Below are 11,582 nucleotides of genomic sequence, written 5' to 3'. Positions count from 1 at the left end.
AACCGGTATTCTTTTGACGTTGGGTTCTGATTTTGGGATTTATTCGGCCAAAGGAGGCCTTCCGATGTTCAGAATGAGAATCGATCTAGGTTACTAGAGTCTCTCTGGTACTGATTATTTATTTATTTTTCTTTTTTTTTTCATGGAGTTTGACGGAATTTCCAGGTAAGAGATAATGTATCTTCTTCTTCCAAGATTCCAATGCGTACTTTCGACTTTCATAAAGCGAAACTTGTTCTTTGACATCCTCCATCTATGGATTTGTAACTCTTGATATCTGATGATCACTTTTCAATGCTTGCTCTTGAACTTCTTATCTTGAATTTGTTGGCTTTATGTTATGAATTTGAGAACCAAGGTCATTGATTGGAAATATGAAAGTTGTTTCCACTCTATGCCCCTTGTATAGCATATATTTTCTCACTTTCTTCATTTTCTTTGAGCTTTCCATCTATATCTTGCCCCTGGTATCGGTTGTAGCTTTTCTAGACAATCTTCTTATTCTTGAAATAATTTTATCAATTCTTCACTCTTTAGAGGGTAATGTATTTTCAATCGGCATTCACTGAATCAAAGTTTCAGTGCCAGTGTTTACCACTTCAATTTCATCTTTGAAAAGCTGGGATTGGCGCTCCTCCTCTTATTCAAGTAATTGCTGTGACTCAAGTGGAGTTTCGTCAATTTTGTCCTCATTTGAGGAGGGAGTCTTACTTTAAGATCAGAAGCAAACTTAAGAAACAGACACAAGTGAATTATTGGACACGACCTATCCTGAACATGCTCAGGATTCACAACTCTAAATAAAAAAGAGAGATGAGTTGCCTGGACTAGGCATTGACCTTGAAATGTAAGACCGGACTCAACAATTGTACTGACCATGATGACTGATTCGCATAGGGGAATGCCCCTAGTTCAAGGATTATGATAGTGAACTCTGAAGGACTTAGCAAAATATTCTTGAAAAAGGTTGCCCTTAGAGTAAGAAAGGACCAAAGGTACAAGCAAGATTGGATCATCTGGACCAGGCATGATCAGATCATGAGATTGCACAATCGAAAGATTGTGAGATTCTGCTCCTGCCAGTTAGGGGATGGCATGAAGATACGATCGAATCGTATGACAGGAGAATGAAAGACGCACGATCAAGAGATTAGATGAGATAGTATAAGATTGCTTTCAACAGATAGATCATGAATGACTAATCCTATGAGATCTTTGAAAATGATGGGATTTATATCCTAACCCCAAAGGGAAAATTTTTAATCTTCACACATTTTATCAGTGTTACCTGAAGGCATCCACCTTACTCCTAATCTAGCGGAGTGGAGAGAGGATCTCGACTCATGACTTTGTTCGTGTATCTAAGGACCGATCGTAGCCATTGGAAAATGGACTACGGCCTAATCTAGACACAAATGGGTAAGATATCCTAAACTAGGCTCACACACGTGATGCACATGTGTTCGTATACTACATGCATGTGTGGGTTAATCTAGGGGTAAGGCCAAGAGTTCCCTTAGCGTGAATCCCTGTTCGATATACTGTACCAGTGTCCGGCGTATCAGTACGTGAACAAGAGATCCGTTTACGTACCATAAAGGTACTAGGCTAAGGGTGGAATGCTTCTCTAGCACAGAGGCACCAGGTGATGAAATCCCAGTCAACCATGCTAGATAACACTCCGGGTTCCTAAAATAGGACGTGTGTGCATGTGAGATGCAAGGGTTTAGATGCAAGTGATGTAAGTGTGTGCAATAAGTTCGCGCAATCTATGATGCCTTCAGGTTTTGTTAAATTAAGTTCGAGTAAAATGTGATGAGAAAATAAAACGAGACAAACTAATCTAACAAGTATAGAGTTTTTATGAGCCAGTTAAATTAAATTCAAATGAATTATCTTTTGATATTTTAATGAAGTTAGGTGGTCCCCAGCAGAGTCGCCAGACTGTGGGACATGATCCCGCGAGAGGGGCGTGGGGCGCGAGCCGCCGCGCGCTCTCCTTTGGTCTCTCGTTCCCACGCGATTGGCGTGTGCATTTTAATATTGATTTGAATTCGTCTTTCCTGTGGACTTGGGATCACTAAGGCAATCTGAATTCCACACGAAAGAGACTGACAGAGTCGCCACCTAGATGTGGGATCTAGGACCCATAATTAACCAGAAATCTAGACTCGCTACCTGGTTACGAGAATGGAAGGTATGGGGAGTTATCCACCACATGCACCATTCTTGTCCGATAATCGGTCTTCGATTCCAAAAGCTAACTCTTTTAAATTTATTTTAAATGGCTCATTCAACTCTATGTTAATGTGCGAACTAAGTGACATGCATCCTAGAATCTAATTTCAATGTGAATCCTAGATGTGTATCTTGATTTATTAATTTGTCTGGATTCATTCTAAGTGAAAGTTCTCCTAGAATTCTAATTTCATGGAAAGCCCTAAATGATTTGATTAAGCATTTACAAGAAAATTAATATCCAAAACACCACAATTTGTTGTGGTGCCGACTCGCGGGTGGTATGCCGTCAGACATCCAAGCTGCCTACGTACCCAAGCCTCACTGGGATCAGAGTCGACGTAGTTCGGTGCACCTAAGCTAAGCTACATATGCCTAACTCAACTAGGACACCGACTTAGACGGATTTGACTGTTTCAACAGTTTTAAGAGGAATTATTTAATTCAAGTTGAGGATTTTATTATCTTAGGATTTCATCTAAGATGCTATATGATTCTTATCTGAATGCAAGTTGTCCCTTAGACTAATGCAGGTTTGCCTACATCCTAGTTTACTAGGCTTGTCTTAAGGAAAGATTGGGTGACTAGTGTAACTAGACCTATGGTACGGTTGCTATACATAGCAAGCGTCCGTGATGAGGCTGGACTCCTAACTCTAGGACTCCCTAAAATTTAGGACACGACACAACACTAGTGTTCCTAAATTGGGCTCTAATGGTTCTTAGATTGGAAACCATAATCCAATGGTTCCGAAAGACTCGAGACAAATCAATTCAAATTCTTGAAGTTAATTAATTTCAGATTTCATGGATTTTCGATTTATGGACACTTGAGGATTACCAATGGTTCTAGGGTTCACCAATTTCGGCCCAGAATAGCATCCAAGGAAGGGAATCGTGCGTTCTTTCCTTGCGCAATTTAATACTTAGGTTATAACATCTTATTGCCTGGCATATCTCAGGATTTCCGTGGACAGTAACCTCGGAGCCAACAACATGCTATAGCTTAAGTATTCAAATTGTCAAAGATCGGTTGCAATTGGGATACGATTATGGATGCACTGGCCATTTTTCCAGGAAAATCTAAAGATCCTAAAATTTCTGTTTCAATGGATTAAGGAGTGAACATGTGACAAAATTTAAGGTTCTTTGGAAATTTTCACAATGATTTTTAATTAATTTCGAATTTTCAATGGATTTTATCAATTTTAAGCATATGAGTGATTTTACAAGTGAAATTATTGCAAACAAATTCGAAATGAGTTGAAATTTCTACAGCAGCAAGATATGATGAAATGTAGCTTACGGGAAGAGTTTTACAGATTTTTACATTAAGCTCATATTTAATTTCGATTTAACAATTGATTGACCAGATTGCACAAATAACACAGAAACCACTAGAAATATGAATCTAAATTCAATGAAATTTCTACAGTAATAAGATATAAGTAAAAATAACATACTGAGAAATTTTCATGAATTTTGGAAACCATTTACTATCAGTTTCAGATTTTTTAATTTTCAGACCAGATTATGAATTAACCCTACATCCCATATGAAAACAGATCCAAATCACTTGAAACTTTTACAGTAACTAGAAATGTGAGATTGAAGACTACTGTAAAAATTTTAAGAATTTTAGTTGTGATCTGATGTCAGTAACAATTCCTTCAAAAGCTGATAAATTTCAAAGAAAGCATAAAATAATATACCAAACAAATTCTACAAATTCTCAAAATTTCATGGTAGAATGTACTGGTATCATATTAGTTTCCCACGAAATTTCATTAATTTTGGAATTCATTTAGTATATATTTTATTTTCGAAACACTCATGGAGATCATGATTTTGAGCATACATATTTAATTTTCAACTAAATCCAATTAAATACTAAAAATCATGCAAATATACCAAATAATTCTAGAAAAATCTAAAAATTAAGTACCTACCTGTGATCGAAATCCTCGTCGAATCCGAGAGCCGAAAAATTCGAAAATCGCACCGCCGCTTGATCCGCTTCCGCTTTCTTTCTCTTTTTCTTTGTTTTATTTTCTTTTATATTTTTTTTTATATGGAACAAGGGAGAGAGATGGGGAGAAACAAATAAGGAGAGAAAGTAGATAATGATAGTGTGAGAGTGAGAGAGTGAGAGATATTGAGGGAGGGAGATATTGAGGGAGAGAAAGAGAAAACTATCCAAAAACAATGTGTTGTTTTTCTCCTCCTTTCTTCCTCTCATCACCTCTCTTTATATAGTGAAAAACTTAGTGGAGAGGTGGAAATAAAAAATGAGAATGGTGGGTGTGGTGGAGAATAATGGAATATATAATGGTAATGGTGGGAATGGTGGTGGGAATAATGGAATATATAATGGTAATGGTGGGAATGGTGGTGGGAATAATGGAATATATAATGGTAATGGTGGGAATGGTGGTGGGGATAATGGAATATATAATGGTAATGGTGGGAATGGTGGTGGGGATAATGGAATATATAATGGTAATGGAGATAATGGTGGTGGGGATAATGGAATATATAATGGTAATGGAGATAATGGTATTATTTTAAAGGGAAAAATGAAGTTAGTGGAAATGGTAGAGAAAGTTAAGTCATGCTAATGGTGAGTCCCACTTTGTGGGTTCCGCACAAGCGGGCCCCACATCAGCGGGCCCTACACAAGCGGGTCCCACATCAGCGGGTCCCACACAAACGGGTCCCACATCAGCGGGTCCCACACAAACGGGTCCCACACTAGCAGGTCCCACACTAGCAGGTCCCACACCAGCGGGTCCCACACAAACGGGTACAAATTCTCCCTAGTTTAGATTTTTCTGAATAATCCATCTCAACATTTAGCGGGAAAATGCGAAACACGACGGAAATGACCAAAAATATTTAGAAATGTAACAAACGGATGCGGGAAAGAAAGACATTGGAAAACCGACGGAAAACAAACCCTAATTTCTTTATCGATTAAGGTAGAGCAAAATGGGGTGTCTACACGATCATATTCCCGCCGGATTCCGGTTAACTGTTGGCTGGAATTTATCTCCGATATTTTGTTCTTTCTCCTTTTGTTTTGAATTTGTTTTTCTCAAACCCATTTTCCTTCGTTCTTCTTCTCCGATCATCTTGATCGGAGATCCGGCCTAATTCCGATCCGATCCAAATCCCAGATCTGCAGATCGAGCGAGAGAGAGAGAGAGAGAGAGAGAGAGAGAGAGAGAAATCTCAGAGGGAGAAAGGGAAAAGGGGATCTCAGACCAAATCATCTTCTCCGGTCAATTCCGGGTTGATTTTCCGGCCGGCTTGTTTCTCCGAAGAGCTCAAGTTTAAATCGGCATATCTTCTTCATCTCTTTTCCCTGATTTATCTTGAAGTTGTTGTTTTCTTTTATTTTTCAAACGAAACCCTAACTCTTTTGTGTTTCTTCTCCAACCAACTCCGGTCATCTTCTCCGATTGCTTCTCCGGTCACTTGCCAGATCTCTAGTTGATAAAATCTTTAGTTAATTCCTTCTTTTTCACCAGTTGAAATCACCTCTTTTCAGCAGATCTTGGAGATTTTTCGAACCCTAAATCTCAGATCTAAAACTTTTAAACTCTAATTCCATCCATCGATCGTCTTCTCTGATTATCTCCGGCGGAATTCCGATCAAATTCTGAGCATAGATCTTCACAGATCTGGATGCTCTATGTAATTGTTGAAAATTTTAGAGAATATTGAAAATCTTACTTTGATTTTAAGAAAAAAATAGAAGAAGGAAACTAGCTCTGTACATTAAGAAGAAGAAGAGAAGGTTGTTTCGTCTTGAACAGAGTCACAAAAGAGCAAAGAACCGGATTTGTCAGGGGAGACTAAAGATAAAGGTATGGGGTTCTAATACTTTTCATCTTTTCCTTTTAAATGTTCTGCTCTTTTATCTTCAATTTTTTCTGCATCTTGCTGTTGATTTTCTTCATTTCATTTAGTCAATAAGTTTAGAGTGCAGTGTTTTCATAGAAAATTTAACATTCTGCACTTAAATTCCATCTTCGTAGAAATCCTGCACCTTTTAGAAAATCTGACGCTTGATTTCTATCATGCTTTGCATTTCATGATTTGTATCTCTTATTTGAGCTTTGTTTCAATACCTCATGATTTATCAATCTTGGAAAGTCCTTCCATTCCCTGGTAGTTTTGGTGTTCGATCTAATTAAGGTTTCTTACTGATTCTATTATCGAGCATAGAATGTAATGGATCTTGTTGTGTTTGTGCTTGGACTAGTGATCATGTTTAGGAGTAATTTAGCAATTTACTCAAGATAATGCTTCAAGGTCAGATGAGTAATTAAAATTCTAAGGTCTATTATGGTGTGCACATTAATGCTTGTCTCATGTTTTGATGTCAACATTGCTCAATTTTAATTGTTGTACAAAATCATTTTGTATTTTCTTTATCAGTTAGCGAGATCCCCTTCTTGCACTTATAAAAAAAAAATGATGAGTTGGTGCAGATATTAGAGCAAAGTAGTATGAATATCAGCAGTCCAGTAAGACTATATATGCCCATTTTCCTCTGTTAATGCCCCATATCCATTCCTATTTGAGCTTTAGGCTCCTATGCTGACATGGAGATTATTGCCTTGTCTTGAAGAGTATATCGGTTCACGTAGTTTAGCCTCATGTGTAATGCAATTATCAGAATAAATTGTCAGTAGGTGTGGATGCTAGCATTATCATTTACTGTTGTCTTTGTTGCTTAAGTTGATTTTCTGCTCTCTGTTGAGAATATTCATGATCTGTTAAGGAAGACAAGATGAAGCAAATAATTGTTTGAGCATGATGGTGCTGACGTCAAAATTATGACATAAATAATGCCCTGTTATGTATTAAAATTTATACAAATTGAAAATATCATTTAATGTGTTTCTATAACCTGTTGGAAATTTAATACTTCTCTTTCATACTAAGCTTTGAGTTAGGGTTCGAAGACGGTAATAAATGGATTGTTCAGGTGAGATTATCTCAAAGCTCATTATACTCATTCTTTTTTATTTAAATAAATTGTTTAATAGGAAGAAGGAGATCAGATGACTACTCTATTCGATATTATCGACATGAGTACTGTCTGATCTCAAGGCGGGATTAGAAATATTATCATGTGTATTTGATATCAGATGATTACTTTGGCATCATCTGATTTCATTGGAGTCCCCGTATTGGGGTTTGTGGTTGGTTTTGAAGTGTTTGATATTGTTTTTACTTTATTAGGCTATCCAGCGGCTGGTCTGGACTAATTAATGTTGTTTATCATTTTATAATTGCTATAGATCGTGTATTGTTTTATTGAAAATTTTTCTTTGTTTAGTACTTGATTTATTTTTATAAGAATAGAATGGAATTTGTGATTATCTGGTAGACTTTCCTTCTCTCTTTGATAGACTAACACAGTCTTTTAGATTTTTGTTAAATTCTTTATATATTAGAATTTCCTCTCGTTGCAAGGGCGATGAAGGCGCTAGCCTAAGCCCATCCTTAAGGGACTCGCTTAGTCCAAGTAGCACTCCTCTCATTTATTTAAAGACTTGTCCAAGTCTTTATGGTGTGTATCCCCTAGAAATTAGAAATTCATTCATTGCAAGGGCAATGAAAGAGTTCTCTAGAGCCCTCTCAGGGAGACAGGCTATGTCTCAGACAGAGAAAGTTGTATCCTTTAGAGACAAGCTTTGTCTCATTAGTGAGTCCATCCTTAGGAGACATGCCATGTCTTGTCAGCACCTCTCTTGGAGCTCATCTTTGTGTTTAGGAGTCTCACCCAATCTCATTCTCTTGCTAAACCTCCTCTTTGTGCGTCTTTTGGTTTGGGGAGAACACCTTACTCGGCTTGGCATCATACCCCGACCCTTATGGGTATTGGGTTGCACATTTGTTGCACCCTAGGGCTAGGTAGCTGTCCGGCCCGGCTGGGTGTTTTACCTTTGTCAAATATGCACAAGGTCTCTTTTTCCTTGTTAGCATTTTTCTCTATCTTACCTTTGTGTCTAAGAGACTTACCCAATCTCATTTTCTTGCTAAACCTCCTCTTTGTGCATCATTTGGTTTTGGGAGAACATCCTACTCGGCTTGGCATCATACCCTGTGGACCCCGATCCGAGAGAGAGGCGGGGAACGGGCCCCACACTAAGTCTCAGGATCATCCACGTGAATGGAGAGCTCTACCAAGGAACTCTCGAAAGAAGTGCCCCTCACAGCATGAGTGGCGATACAAAAGGTGAGATACCTCTCGATTCGGGGACTAGCCCAGATTCGAGGCGTACCTTAAACAAAGAAGAGTCGCCATCCAAGGAAAAAGGCAAATGGGCCTTGGATCCCATACTATGCTCTGTTGCAACGGATAACCAGAGATATAAAATAAGGTTCGTGCCTGGTTACGAATTCGGAAGGTCTAAAGAGCACCTCATCCGCCCAAGTGCAAACACCTGGTCTCTTATGCCATTTACTTAATAATTTTGAAGAGCTTTGGGGGGGAATCATATGAAATGGGAATGAATATCTCCGAGAAGACGTCTATCTAATCATGCATGTCTCGGAGATGAAATCAAAGGCACACAAGATAAAATAAAAGAAAACATGTATCACCTAAGCATAGCTAGGTTATAAGTGACATGCCTAATGGGTGTCTAAGTTCTGATGAACAAACACATGCATGACACACCAAAAAAGTATAAGGTCTGCGCAATAAAGTAAGAAAACACTGCAAAACATAGAAAATGACCCGATACCACACAACCCTAAAACTCTAATCTATACCTAGGCCCGAGTCTTTAGATGATCTGATGTTCATCCAAAGAAGCCTACGTATCCCCGCCTCCACGAGAATCAAGGCAACGTAGTTCTTCGCACCTATTCTAAGCTATGATGCCTAAGACATCTAGACCTCTATCCTAGACTCGATCTAAAAGACCGGACTAGTTCTTAAAGCTTCTTATGTGATTATTTAAATTCCAATGGATTGTAGATTTTAAGACACCCTATATGCCTTAACTAAATGCAGGTTAGCCCTAAGCTAATGCAGGTGGTTCCTATAATCTATGTGTAGCTAGGCTGTATATCCTAAGGAAAACAGTAGGATCTATCGCATCTTAGACCTAGTCATCAATTGGCAATGTGGGTCGCCAACTGACCGGACGGAGGCGCTCCTATAACTCTAGGACAAACTCCTAACTCTAACACAAACACAAACAAACCACACAACACATCAAAGACAAACTCAAAACTCTAAAACTCTTTAACTAGGACAAACTCCTAACTCTAGAGGAAGATCTTGTTGAAAACAAGGTTTTGAAGATTTTTGGTATTTTTTCTTAAAATGGGTAAATGATTTATTTATAAAGGTTTGGCTGGACCTGAGATAAGAATCTCAAGCTGCACTACGTACCTCGTGGAAGAGGATCAAGCCAACGTAGTTCGAAAAAGATTTCCTAACTACTCCTAATGACTCAAGATTTTTGAGATTTTTGGTTTTTCAGATGTTTTTGATGTTTTTAAGTGTTTTTTGACTCAAGGGAGACAAATCCTATCATCATAAGGGGAAGACAGACTCCTGATATCCCGCAAAGGTTGGACAGCATCCTATGCTTTGCGGAGGGAAAATGAACAGAATAACAACTCTGCAAGGGTTGGACAGCATCCTATACCTTACAAGAGCGGATAGAAAAAACACAAGATTTGATGAGAGGTTGGATAAAATCCTAACCCCTATGATGATAGGACTGACTCCTGAAAAAAACAGACTCTCTAGCTAAGGACAGACTCCTAGGCTAAGGACTGACTCTGAAAATAGGATTCTTAAGAAGGAGGTGCTAATGAGACAAAGCTTGTCTCCTAAAAGAAAAAGAGATAAAGAAGGGTGCTAGTGAGACTATCAAGCTGAGATAAAACTCACAAGTAATAAGGGAAGACCTTGTGCATATTTAGCAAAGGTAAAACATCCAGCCGGGCCGGACAGCTACCTAGCCCTAGGGTGCAACAAGTGTGCAACCAGATACCCATATAGGATAGGGGTATGAAGCCAAGCCGAGTAGGGTGTTCTCCCAAAACCAAACGACGCACAAAGAGAAGGTTTAGTAAGAGAAAGAGACTAGGTAAGTCTCTTAGACACAGAGGTAGGATAGAGAAAATACTAACAAGGAAAAAGAGACCTTATGCATATTTGGCAAAGGTAAAACACCCAGCCGGGCCGGACAGCTACCTAGCCCTAGGGTGCAACAAATGTGCAACCAGATACCCATATAGAATAGGGGTATGAAGCCAAGCCGAGTAGGGTGTTCTCCCAAAACCAAACGACGCACAAAGAGAAGGTTTAGTAAGAGAAAGAGACTAGGCAAGTCTCCTATATACAAAGGAGAGGTATGCAACTTGGACTGAGCAAGTCCCCTAAGGATGGGCTTGGGCTAGCGCCTTCATCGCCCATGCAACGAGAGGGGATTCTAATATTTAAAGAATTTAACAAAAATCTAAAAGACTGTGTTAGTCTATCAAAGAGAGAAGAAAAAACTACCAGATAATTGCAAATTTCACTCTAAAAATAAATCAATTGTTAAGCAAAGAAGAATTTTCAAAAAAAAAACAATACACAATCTAAAGCAATCATAAAATGATAAACATCATTAATTAGTCCAGACCAGCCGCTGGATAGCCTAATAAAGTAAAAACAAGCAATATCAAACACTTCTAAACCAACCACAAACCCCAATACGGGGACTCCAATGAAATCAGATGATGCCAAAGTAATCATCTGATATCACATACACATAATAATATTTCTAATCCCGCCTTGAGATCAGACAGTACTCATGTCGATAATATCGAATAGAGTAGTCATCTGATCTCCTTCTTCCTATTAAACAATTTATTTAAATAAAATAAGGCAGCAAGTAGTAAACTAATCAGTGGACAGCAATTATGTGCTAGTGAAACAACCAATGGGCAGCAATTTATGCAAAATAAGAGGTAGCAAGTAATGAACCATTAATAGACAGCAGCTATATGCTAGTGAAAAAAGATCAAAGGGCAGCAGTTTATGTATAGAATAATGGGCTTGGGCTATCGCCTTCATCGCCCTTGCAATGAATGGAAACCTATGTTCGAGGATATTTAAAAGACTAAGAAATCCCTACTTAAGGAAGGGGAAGGAAGAGAGAGGGTACCACCATGATTAAGTAAGTCCCTCTAAAGATGTAGACACAAACATAAAAAAAATGCTATGATCGCATATACATGCAACACTACACCTTTATTCTAACATCATTTTTTTTTATAAGCAGCCACTATAGTATATAAGGAATCAGTGACAATCATTAA

The sequence above is a fragment of the Tasmannia lanceolata genome, unplaced genomic scaffold (genome assembly GCF_043159265.1).
Source record: "Tasmannia lanceolata isolate RefF3 unplaced genomic scaffold, GAP_Taslan_0.1 ptg000008l, whole genome shotgun sequence".
In the NCBI taxonomy this organism is placed as follows: domain Eukaryota; kingdom Viridiplantae; phylum Streptophyta; class Magnoliopsida; order Canellales; family Winteraceae; genus Tasmannia; species Tasmannia lanceolata.
This window is presented reverse-complemented; position numbering follows the sequence as displayed.